The 13,258-nt window shown below is 43.2% G+C and overlaps 1 pseudogene; it reads left to right on the top strand.

The window, feature by feature from the left end:
- Positions 1 to 876: 876 nt before the first annotated feature.
- On the top strand, positions 877 to 11,296 carry LOC102882238 (annotated as a pseudogene).
- The last annotated feature ends 1,962 nt before the right edge of the window (positions 11,297 to 13,258 follow it).

Genomic DNA, 13,258 nt, shown 5'->3' with positions numbered 1-13,258 from the left:
TCCTCTGGAGTAGAATCACAGAGTCAAAGTGAAAGGTCTTTTATTTTATTTAGCTTCCTACTATGAAAATTTAAACAAATAAAACATTAAAGAGAAAAATGAAATGCATCCTATGTACTAGTAATCATCTTCAACAAATATCATATTTTGCCATTTTTGTTTCATGTATCTGTTCCCCATCCCTATTTTTCCAGAAGTATTTTAATCTATCGTTTAACCTACACATTTTAAACATGTATTTCAAATAAAAACAAAATAAAACATAAGCAGAATTCCATTATTACACCTAACATGAGTGCAGAGAAATTTTTGGCTGATACATGTCTTAACTTATTGCTCCTATAAATTTCCCATAAATTGGATTGTGTTGATTGCATCCTTACGATTACATTTAACATTTCTCTAGCTTCCATGTTTCCTGACTTTCCAGACGATGCTTGATTAAATTAACGTTCTCTCTCTCTCTCTCTTTCTCTCTCTCTCTCTCTCTCTCTCTCTCTCTCTCTCTCTCTCTCTCTCTCTCTGTTATACGTTGAAATATTTTTATGTATTACCTTTTGATTTCCTTTCATAGTTGATGAAAGTGGAGGTTAGTAATATCTCATCCTTTCTCAGCCAAATATAATAGTACCCCGGAAGAGGGGCAAGAATATCTCATTGGAGGTGATATGCTTCTTATTATGTCACATCAAAAGGTTCAGACCATCCGTTAAAATAGCGCCCTTTTCGCCAGCGGTGCCCTTGGGGACATCCGGAGCCCTCCCGACAGCGCACAGGAGACAGGTTATGGCAGGGCCTTCTGAGCACGCCGGGCTCGGGGCAGGAAGCTTGAGCTGGGAGCTCCGCAGGGGACACCGTGAGCAGACCCGGGTGAGGATGGCAACCCCTGACCAGAAGCCGCTTAACGTCCTGCTGCAAAACCTGTGCCGCTGGATCCTTAGTAAGAGCAAAATTGATGCAGCCCAGCAGTTCCAGTGCTGTGCCTGTTATTGGCAGCAGCTTTGACTCAACTGTTGAGAGATGAATTTCTAGTAGCTGAAAAAATCGAGAAAGAACTTAATCAATAGAGGAGAAAAACAGATATTGCATTGTTTACAGAACTCCACAGAAAACTTCATTCACAGGGAATTTTGAAAATGAATGGTCAATTCTCTACCTCTTGCTAAGTCTTAGTGAAGATCCATGTAAGCAGCCAAACAAGGTCTCTAGCTAAGCCATGTCATTTGCTCAAGCATTACCAAGAGATGCTCACCCAGCTCTCTGCTATTACGCCAGACCTCAGACTCTCCCATTACCACCAGGATCACAGAACTCAGTCTGCGCAGAGCTTTGGCAGTACGGAAAACAGTGGCAACAACAGTTAAAGCATATATGCTCTCAATGGCCCAATGCCTACACTACAATCTCTTTCTCCAGAACAGTCTCAACAAATTCTAGGATTAGGAGGCTATCTTCAACAGCAGTTGGGGTCACAATTTACATGGACTTTAACTGAAAACCAACCTTCTTTATAGATCACTACCTCAAAAGGTATTCCTAACACTGTTTCTCACTACGAGACAAGGCCAAGAAGAGAAGGGGATGCACATAGTACTGTGAAAGTTAGTAGGGCAGCCCTTGTCAGAGACATTTTGTATGCATTCCAGGGCATAGTTGACAAAAACATCAAGAGGAGCAACACTGAGAACTGTTACAAAGTGAAGGAAAAGACAAATCTAAATAAATCTTTGAGGGATGCTGTGGCAGCCTGACCCTACCTGGCTATTTCTTGCTCGAACAAGTTCGTTCCTGACTGTTCCCTCTGCCCCCAACTCAAGGACTAGCTAACAACAGTTTTCTCATAGCTTGCCAACCGATCAACATTCTTCCTTATATCTCTAGCTATATAGGATTGACAAGGCTGTATAAAACTGCCTATTATGTTACAATCGGGGCTCAGCCTTTGGATAAGAATCCTCTGAGCCAGTGCCAGCATCAGTAAACGCTGCTTCCTGCTTATAGCCTCATTGTCCCAACTCTCCGTTTAAGAATCCTGCAACATTTCTGGGGGCTTGTCCAAGATGCAGAGATGGCAGTTTTTCACCTCCCTTATCTTCAGGGTCTGGCCCTCAGGATGCTGAGAGGAGTGAACTTCACCTGGTGCGCCAGCAGACCTATTGTCTGTGGTGGAGGACAACTCTTCCAGTGGACCAGGGCAGCAGCTCCAAGAGCACAACAGAACCCAGAGAGGCGCAGGAACCAGCCCAGGAGCACCGCCCAACTGAGTGGTAAGGATCTAGGTTCCAGGAACAGCCTGTCCTTTAGAGAACAGAGGGGAGTCTGATCAACTCCCAAGGTCACCCAATTACTCTACATTTGTTAGAGGAAACTGTGACCTCTCAAATACATAGGGCAGAGGGTGGAGTGTGTTTACTGTGTGATTGCATGTGACTGAGATGTGGCCTTGCTCCAAAGCGAGAGTTGAGTCCCTATCTACGGTTCCAATGTGAACCTCATACGGCTCAGGGTTGTGTCACTGGGTCTCTGTGAGGAGTCTATTCCAGTGATCCGAGTCGGGGGTTTATACCGACCCACCAATAGCTAAGAGGCGCCTGAAAGATCCCTGTGAGAGGAGTGGTCAGAGCTGGAGCTGGGCGAAGCGAATCTCTGAGTGCATGTGTGACACCAACCACGGGTGTAAGAATGGGTGGACAACAGAATAAACAAACACCTTTATATTGTATGCTTAATAATTTCAAAAAGGGTTATTCAGAAAATTACGGAATTAAACTCACCCCACAGAAACTCTGCACCCTTTGTGAGAGTGACTGGTCCTCTTTTGGCATTGGGTGGCCAGCAGAAGGAGCACTTGATAAGGAAGTCATTGCAAAGATCTCTCAACCCATTACTGGTCAACCTGACCACCCAGACCAATTCCCTTGTATCTATTTTTAGGAGGCAATACTTTGCACCCGAACCCCTTGGTTGAGAGTTTGCCTAGAGGAGAACTGTAGGGTCTTCCTAGCCCAAGCCTTGGCACCCTCCCAAGGTCATTTGAAGAAAAAGAAGCCTGTATTGCCAGCACTAGGCCAGACTGAGCTCCATTCTTCTAGGCCCCCAGGAGCCTGTGGTCCAAATGATAGTCGGGGGACCGACATATTGACTATGGTTGACACTGGAGCTGAACACTCAGTTGTAACTCAGCCTGTGGGCCCCCTTTCTCAAAAACAAGCTACCATTATGGGAGCAACCAGGGAACAAGTCGCCCCTTCCTGCAGCCCTGCCGGTGCAACCTAAGAGGAAAAGAATTCCTATATCCTCCTGACTGCCCCATGGCACTGATTGGATGAGAACTTTTAGGAAAACTATAGGCTCAAATTACCTTTGACACACGTGGCCAACCAGCCCTAACCTTGGGGAGGCCAGAAGCAAGGATCATGTCGTTCATGGTTCCCCAAGGAGAAGAGTGGAGCCACTATAGTCTCATAGAAGGGTCCCAACAGAGACCCAAGCTCCCCTTCAAGGTGCCCGGAGTGTGGGCTAAAGACAACCCTCCAGGAATGGCCCAGCACATTCCTCCAGTGGTGGTAGAGTTAAAACCAGGAGCTGAGCCAACTTGCCAAAAACAGTATTTCATTCCCCATAAGGCACAAATGAGGATCCAAAAACATTTAGAGAGACTTCTGAAGTATGGAATTCTTCACCCCTGCCATTCATCCTGGAATATGCCTCTCCTGCCAGTTCAGAAGCCAGAGACCAATGAATACTGGCTGGTCCAAAATTTACGAGCAGTCAGTCGGGCAACTGTCACCCTGCACTCTGTCGTCCCCAACCCATATACCCTCCTAGGCCTCATCTCCACTAAGGCAGCTTATTTCACCTGTCTGGACCTCAAGGATGCCTTCTTCTGCATTCACCTGGCTCCTCAGAGTCAACTAATCTTTGCTTTCCAATGGGAAAGCCCCAAAAGCAGAAACAAGGGCCAGTTAATATGGACACAGCTGCCTCAGGGGTTCAAGAACTCCCTGACCATCTTTGGGACAGTTCTAGCCTCAATTTTAAAGGCCTTCCCAGCAAAGCAACACAGCTGTACATTACTCCAGTATGTAGATGACCACCTCTTAGCAGGAAAGACCTATGAGGAATGCATGGAAGGAACACATCTACTCAATCTCCTCTGGGAAGCAGTTTACAGGTCTCTAAAAGGAAGGCTCAGATCTGCCAAGAAAGAGTCAAATACTTCACCTTCCACCTGTCGTAGGGACAATGCCAACTCAGCCCAGAAAGGAAACAAATGGTCTGCTCAATTCCCATCCCTACCATCCCATAACAAGTCCATGAATTCCTCATAGCAGCTGGCTTCTGCAGAATCTGGATACCTAATGTCTCCATCCTGGCCAAACCCCTCTATGAAGCCACAAAGGGGGGAGGACAGGAGTGCCTACTCTGGGAATCTACACAACAGAAGGCCTTTAAAGAAATCAAATGGGCACTCACTAATGCCTCAAACTAGGACTCTCAGACTTAACCAAATCTTTCTTTCTGTATGTACACAAGTGCATGGGTGTCACAGTAGGGGTCTTAACCCAACTGCTAGGACCCCGTGACTTATCTCTCTGAACGGCTTGACTCTGTCTCCCTAGGCCTGGCCACTCCACTTGCGAGCACTCGCAGCCATGGCTTTCCTTGTGTCAGAGGCTGACAAACTGACTATGGGGAAAGAACTGACAGCTCGAGTACCACATTCAGTAATAACATTACTGGAGTACAAGGGACAATATTTACTAACTAATGCTTGGATGGTCAGATACCAAGGAATGTTATGCGAGAATCCACGCATCCATCTAGAACCTTGTACCCTTCGTACTTAGTACAAACCTTGAACCCAGCCACCTTGCTACCTATTGGGCCTGGCCAGCCAGACCACGATCGTATTGAAATCATGGATGAAATGTTTTCCAGCTGACCCGACTTGACAGACCAGCCCCTCAAGGCCCCTGATGTGAAATACTACACAGATGGTAGCAGCTTTGTGAGGAGAGGAGAACGCCTTGTAGGATATGCTGTGGTGACCCTACATTCCACCACTGAGGCAAAACTTCTGCCTAGGGGAACCTCAGCACAGAAGGCAGAGCTCATCACTTTGACTTGTGCCCTTCAGCTGGCAGCAGGAGTGTGTGCTAACATATACACTGACTCTAAGTATGCCTTCGCCACCCTCCATGTACTTGGGGCCCTGTACAAAGAGAAGGGTCTAATCAATTCAGGGAGAAAAGACAAAATATGGAAAGGAAATTCTAGAACTCTTAGATGTCATGTGGGCCCCTGAGAAAGTAGCAGTCATGCACAACAGAGGACATCCAAAACGGGACACCATAACAGCCCGGGGTAACTGCAGGGCAGACCATGTTGCCAAACTGGCAGCAGCTGAGGAAATGGCCAGCCCTACAGCTCTCACTGCTTCCTTGTTTCCCAGTCCCTTAGCCAAATGAGACCCCAAGTACTTGCCTCAAGAAGAAGCCTCGTTCAAGACTGAAGAGGGGAGCCTCCTCCCTAGTAGATAGTGGAAGTTCAAGGACGGGCGAATTGCAGTCCCTGGGACCCTAGCCCCAGCTTTTGTCAAGCTTTTTCACCAAAGGACTCACCTTGGTCGCACTGACCTCAAAACCACTCCGAGCCAGTGCTTCTATGTCCCCTGGCTCTCTAGCATCTTCTGAGCGGTGTGTGAACAGTGCAAAGTCTGTGCCCACAACAACCCCAGCCAAGGATCGTGTGCCCCACTGGGGGTCCAAAGTGTTGGTGGAACCCCCTTTGAGGAACTCAAAATAGACTTCACTAAAATGCCTCGATCACGGGGCCTCAAGTATCTCTTGGTCCTTGTATGCACCTATTCTGGTTGGTTAGAGGCTTACCCCACCCAACTGAAAATGCCCAAGACTTAGCCAGACTACTCCTCCAATAAATTGTTCCTCGATTTGGCCTACCAATTACCATTGACTCAGATAACGGGCTAGCAGAAATAGTACAGTTACCAGCCAAGAATTTAAATATTAAATAGAAATTGCATGCCGCCTATCAACCACAGAGTTTGGGACAGGTGGAACGCATGAACAGGACCCTTAAGACTTAGTTGGAAAAACTATGTCAGGAGGCACATCTACATAGGGACAAAGCCTTCCCCATAGCATTATTAAGAATCATGTCAGCCCCAACCAAGAGGACTAGCTTCTCCCCCTCCTAGATTCTGTATGGGCGGCCATCACTACTCATCAAAGGACTATGAGTAGACCTCAAGGAAATAGGTGAACTGACTCAGAGACAATAGCTTCAGACACTAGGGACCACCTTCCAGACTCTCAACCAATAGGTTAGGGAAAGGCTCCCTGTCAGTTTAACCACTGAAGTTCATTCCTTTAAGCCAGGAGACTATGTCTGGGTAAAAGAGTAGAACATTCAGCCCCTATAACCCCTGTGGAGAAGCACTGTCATTTTTTCTATCTCCACTGCAGTTAAGTTTGCTGAAATAATGCCCTGGGTACATCACAGACTTAAACCTGCAGCTGCAGAGTGGGAATGTGTTCCAGACTCTTCTGTGCCCTTCAAGGCAACTCTCTGGAAGAAAACACTGACTGCGACAGACCAAGGGTAAGATGTCGGCCCCGTTTTGGTCACACTGGAAGCTGACTAATCTATGTGTGGCAAAAGCTTGAGGACAACATCTCATCAGGATGGCATCCTTCTCCTCCTACTCCACCACGTGTGTGGCGCCAGTCTCCTTACTTCTTCTTCCCCTTGTACTCATTTCATGGAAAGGTACAGGATAGGGTCCAACATTGCCACCGGCTTCACTTCCATAACCAGCCTACCCAAAGGGTGTGCCCTAAATGCCACACTCTGCGCTCATTGGGGATTCCAATATTGGATGGGTACATAAAGGTTAAATCTGAGAACGGCCAATCTGGCCAAACCTGAAAAATTAGGGGAAACTTGAGCGTGTTGGTGATGGACCTCAAGCAGAGGAAAGGTCCATAACCATGCAGAGAGCCCAACAATCAGAGAAATTGTCCAATGGCTGCATAATTCAACCGCACCTAAGCCTACACTGTCTCCTAGGCCCCAAAGCCCAAAAATGTATGATCAGCTAAAGACCACCTTGGGCCAAAACCCAGGGAAGAATCTCTTTGTTGACCTAGCTGAGAGGGTAGCTCATGAACTTGGTGTCACTAAATGCTGGGTTTGTAGAGGAGTACACAAGTGAACATTGGCCTTGGAAGGGAAAGGACACCTTTTACCTCCTCCAGTGGAACCACATGGTGGCTTGCCACAACGAGAGTCGACCCCAGAGCTGGGTCATCTCCTCAGAAGTGATAGGGGAAGAATGTCTTGACCAGATGGGTCCAAGATACACTCAGTGGGGTGAGGAAACCCCATGTAAAAGAATGCTATTTTTAAATCACACAGACCTAGACTAGTGGCCCAAGGCTCCTTCCTGGTATTGGGCCAATAATACTGCAGCTAACTCTTCCCTGTGCCACTCTCTCAACCAAAATTCGACTATCACAAATTGTACTATAGAGAATGGCACAGTCCCTAACCACTTCCTCACTATCCCAGCTACTGGCACATTCTAAGAAAACCTCAATTCCAACAGCCCCCAAAGCTTGAAAGTGCCCAATGGGCTCTTCTGGATTTGTGTAAATGGGCTTATACTCAACTCTCAACAAACTGGAAGGGAGGTTGCACAATTGGGAGCTTTCAGCCTGACTTCTTCCTTCTACCTGACCAAGAAGGAAATGAGCTAGGTGTTCTCCTATATCAAGATTTAAAGGCCAGAAATAAGAGATCACTTGAAATAGGGGGACAACAAATGTAGGGGGAAGATAAGTGGCTACCCCACCATATTATCCAATACTATGGCCCCGCAACTTGGGCCCAAGATGAAAGCTGGGGTTACTGGACCCCTATATACATGCTTAACTGGATCATTAGATTACAAGCAGTTTTTGAGATCATAACCAATGAGACTGCAACTGCCTTAGAGCCTATAGCCAGGCAATAATCCCAGATGTTGTCAGCAAAGTTAGGACTAGGTCTCCTAAGTCTTTGTCCAGTTTTCTTTGGAGAACAATATTACATAGTATGTTGATTTGCATGATTACTGTATAAACTAAACTTGCTCGATTAACTATGGTGCTAACAGTTTTAATGGAATAAGTTATTTGTATATGTACCTATTGAAATAGTTCAGCTATAGTGCAACATGTGTTCCAAAAAAAAAAAAAAATCACTATACTATGCAAAATCAGAGTATAAATCACAAGACTTCTGACAAAAAGAAAAATGAAAGGGGACCAGACTCAAAAACCTTGTAAGATTGACGTCAGAAACATGGCGGAGTGAGAGATGTCCCCAGATCTCTCCCCTTGAAACAAAAATAAGCTAAACATCTAAAACTCAACAAAAACACCCAAACTACACACCAGCATGTCTGTGTGTGGTATCTGCACATAAGAGATACCACGGGTCAGAACCCCGTGTGTCGGGCGGTGGACTGGGAGAAACAAAGACGCAACCTCTCACAGCTGAAGCTCCCTGTAGGAGAAGGGGGAGGGGAGAAGGTGCTGTGGGTTCCCTGAACAGCCCTGCCTGTGAGAGAGCTGTGAGCTTCATGCAGCCTGTGGCAGTGCCCAGGGTTCAGGGTAGAAAGCAGACAAGTGGGAACAACAGAGAAGTGGGGACGGCAGAGAAGCAACGGTTGATTTTTACCAGCCTTGGTTGCAAAACCGAGGCTGAGCCACAGTCCCCAACTCCCAACGCGGAAGGACCCTCCCTCCGTACCCTCCAAGATCGAACACCATGGAGCCCCGGGGGAATCTGAGCAAACACTACTGAAACTGTCACTAACACAGACAGGGACTGAGACTGAGGGTAGCGAGAGTGATTAAAAATCCATAAGAAAAATAAAGACATTAAGGCTTTATATAAAGCAGGGATCCAAGAGACTTAGACGCCATCTACTGGAAACCAAAAGAAAAATGCCTTCTTTGCAACAGGCTAGAGATACTTTTATATAATAAATCTTCTTTCTGGAAAAAAAAAAAAGCAAAAAACACTCCATTAATGCCCAGGCAAAGAAATAGTCCATTAAACACCATGAACAACCAAGGTGATAAGACATCTCAGAAAGAAAGAGAAAAATATACAGAAAATAACCTTACAGACATAGAAATATATGACTTAAATGACAGAGAATTCAAGATGATACTTCTGAAAAAAAATCAGTGAGATTCGAAACAAATTATATTAACAATTTCAGGAACTGAAAAACAACTAAATGAGCACAATGAATTCTTTCACAAGGAGAAGAACCAAATAGAACTGGAGATAAAAACGCACACTGCAAGAGTTGAAAAATGAAATAGCAAGCTTGGGAAATAGAGTCGACCAAATGGAAGAAAGGTTCAGTGATATCAGAGACAGAAATCTAAAAATAAATCAGAAAGAAGAAGAGAGAAACCAAATAATGAAAAATAAAGAAAGAGAAATACAGGAACTAGCTGATACCATCAGGAGAGGAAACATAAGAATAATGGGCATTATCGAAGGGGAGGAAAAAAAAAAGCAGGGATTAGAAAACATTTCAGACAAATAATTGATGAGAATTTCCCAAATCTAAGGAATGAGCTGGAGCTTGGAATTCAAGTCAACAGAACATCCAATTATCTCTACCCAAAAGGCCTTCACCAAGACACATTATATTAAAATTATCAAAAATCAATTACAAAGAAAGAATTCTCAGGGCAGTCAGAGAAAAGAAGATGGTAACATATAAAGGAAACCCCATTAGATTATCCTCGGACTTCTCAGGGCAAACCTTACAAGCCAGAAAGGAGTGGAATCAAATATTTAATATTGAGTGAAAGAAACTACCAGCCTAGAATAATGTGTCTAGCAAAGCTCTCTTTTAGGTATGAAAGAGAAATTAAGACTCTTCCAGACATACAAAAATTGAGGGAATTTTCCACTATGAGTCCTTCATTACAGGAAATCCTGAAAGGGGTCAGCTCACCTAAAACGAATTGACAAAAAAAAATACCTAATTACAAATAAGGTGACTAGAAGACTGATAGAAGCAGACGAGTGCAACCCTTACTAAGACCAGTGCATTATAACTTAAACAATAAGGAGAGAATTGCTATAGCAAGATAGTCATGAATGTTCAGCATACATAGGGACAAATTGAGACAACAATGACTGAAAAGGGGAGGATTCAAAGATCCAAATTCACAAATGGGAATGGACATAAGGCATGCACAGAAGAAAATGGATGACTGTATATATATAACTATCCTTTACATATTCATAATGGTAACCACACACAGAAGATTCAGAACTGAAGTATATAACATAAAACAAGAATAACCAGAGGCAAAACCCACAAAAGCCAACCAAAACAAAGAAAACAGAAACACATAGACAACGAAGCAATGGAAACACTGAGCTACCAGAAAACAAAAGATAAAATGGCTAAGAGCATACCTCATATTTCAACAATCAACCTAAATGTAAATGGACTGATCTCACCAATAAAAAGGCACAGAGTTGCAGAATGGATCAAAAAACAAAACTCAACTGTATGCTGCCTCCAGAAGACACATCTCAGTTCCAAAGACAAATATAGACTCAAAGTGAAAGGGTGGAAAATGATATTTCAAGCAAAAGCAGGCGCAGTGGTACTAATATCAGATGAAATAATCTTCAAAATAAAAAAGGTAAGGAAAGATACTGAGGAACACTTCATGATATAAAGGAAATCATTCACCAAGAAGATATAACAATTATTAATATCTATGCTCCCAATCAGGAAGCACAAAATATGTAAAGCAACTACTAACAGAACTAAAGGGAGAAACAGACCAAAACATTATCATAGCAGGGACTCTAAATACCCCACTGTCGGATATGGACAGATCATCCAAACAGAAAATCAATAAGGAAATAACATCCTTAAATGACATATTAGACTAACGGGACATAATTAACATTTACAGAGCCTTTCATCCCCAAACAGCTGCTTATACATTCTTTTCTAGTGCACATGGAACATTTTCAAGGATTGAGACACAGAGACACTGGGACACAGAGATAGCCTCAACAAAAGTAAGAGGGTTAAAATCATACCAGCCATATTCTCTGATCATAATCTTTTGAAACTAGAGAAGAAAAGCGAGAAGAACCACAAATACATAGAGATTAAACAATATGCTATTGAAGAATAACTGGGTCAGAGAACAGATAAAAAGAGATAAAGAGATACACAGACATGAATGATAATGATGGTACAACATATCAAAACTTTGGTACACAGCAAAAGAGGTCAGAGGAGGAAAGTTCATATCATTACAGGCCTACCTCCAAAAACAAGAATGAGCCCAAATAAACAACGTAACGCTTCATCTTAAAAAACTAGAAAAAGAAGAACAAATGAAGCCTAACATCAGCAGAAGGAAAGAAATCATCAAAATTCGAGCAGAAATAAATAAAACATAAAACAACAACAATAACAACAACAAAATGATAGAAAAAATAAATGCAATAAAGACCTGGTTCTTTGAGAAGATTAATAAAATTGACAAACATCTGGCTAGACTCAATAAAGAAAAAAGAGAAAGGACACAAATAAACAAAATCAAGGATAAAATAGAGGAAATTACGACAGACATTGCAAAAATACGAAGGATCATACAAGAATACTATGAAAAAGTAGATAACACCAAATTGAATAACCTAGAAGAAATGACCGGTACTTAGAAAAATACAATCTTCCTAGACTGAATCAAGAAGAACTAGAAAATCTAAATAGACCGATCAGAAATATGGAAATTGAAACAATCATCAAAAACCTACCAAAAAGTAAAACCCCAGGATCAAATGGCTTCACCAGTGAATACTACCAAACATTAAAGAAAGATTTAATACCTATTCTCCTTAAACTCTTCTAAAAAAATCGAAGAGGAGGCAATACTTCCCAATTCATTTCATGAAGTCAATATGTACAAAAGATTATACACCACGATCAAGCAGGCTTCAATCCAGAGCCACAGGGATGGTTCATTATACGCAAATTGATTAATATAATACACCACATAAACAAATTAAAAAATAAGAATCGTATGATCATATCAATAGATGCAGGAAAAGCCTTCGACAAGATACTGAATCTATGTATGATCAAAACACTTATATTTTTGGTATAGAAGGAAAGACCGGGACGTACAAGGGGTCACTGAGTTGTATGAGCGAGGGTCGGAGGCAAGGCTTTCTTCTGTGCGAGAGTGCTGATGGTATCCATTTTTCATACCTTCTCCCAACCCCCAGTGTGTGGACACAGTGCCACCATTGCTGAGAAGTAATCAAACTGGATAACAGAGGTCACTCTGCCCAGAGAATTTCCTGAAACTTCGCCTCCCCCAACTCGCAGCCCCACCCAAGCCACATCCAGTTGTGTCCTCAGGGAGTACTGTGCCACTTGCTGAGCAGCACCAAGTCTCACACTGGTGACAGCTAACCTTGGTTTCTGGCGTGCCTTTTGAGGCAAATATGAGCACAACATCTGTGGATTGCTTGCTGAATCTTAACAGGTGGCCCTGGAGGGACACAGGCTGGGGCTAAACCTGGCCGGCAGCTGAACCCATCACAGGACTGTGCTACTGGACACCTACTACATGTACAAAGCCACGTTAATGAGACCAAGAGACTCAGAAGCTTTGCTTAGTACATAAAAACAGACACAGAAAGACAGCCAAAATGGTAAGACAAAGAAGCAGAAACCATATGAAAGAACAGAACAGAGATCCAGGAATAATGGAATCAAGCAATCTAATAGATGCAGGGTTCAAAATATTAAAGATGCAGGGTTCAAAACACAAAGATGCTCAATGAACTTAGGGAAAGTGTAAATGAACTCAGTGAGAACTTTAACAAGGAGATAATCAAACATAAAAATGGAAGTGGAAATTATAAAAAGGAACCAGTCAGAAATTACGAACACATTATCTGAAATGAAGAGTATTTCAGAGAGAGTTGACAGAGTGGAAAAAGAAGAGAATCAAACCACTCAATATAGAGGATAGGAAAGCCAAGGACACCCAATCAGAGTGACAAGAAAAAAGAAGGCAAGACTATAATAATAATTTAAGGAGTCTATGAGACAAAATTAAATATAAAAACATCCGGGTCCTAGGGGTACCTGAAGGGGAATAATATTTGAATGGGACTA

Source organism: Pteropus alecto, unplaced genomic scaffold (assembly GCF_000325575.1).
Source record: "Pteropus alecto unplaced genomic scaffold, ASM32557v1 scaffold68, whole genome shotgun sequence".
In the NCBI taxonomy this organism is placed as follows: Eukaryota; Metazoa; Chordata; class Mammalia; order Chiroptera; family Pteropodidae; genus Pteropus; species Pteropus alecto.
Note: the sequence above shows the minus strand (reverse complement) of the source record. Positions and strands in the feature narration are given on the sequence as shown.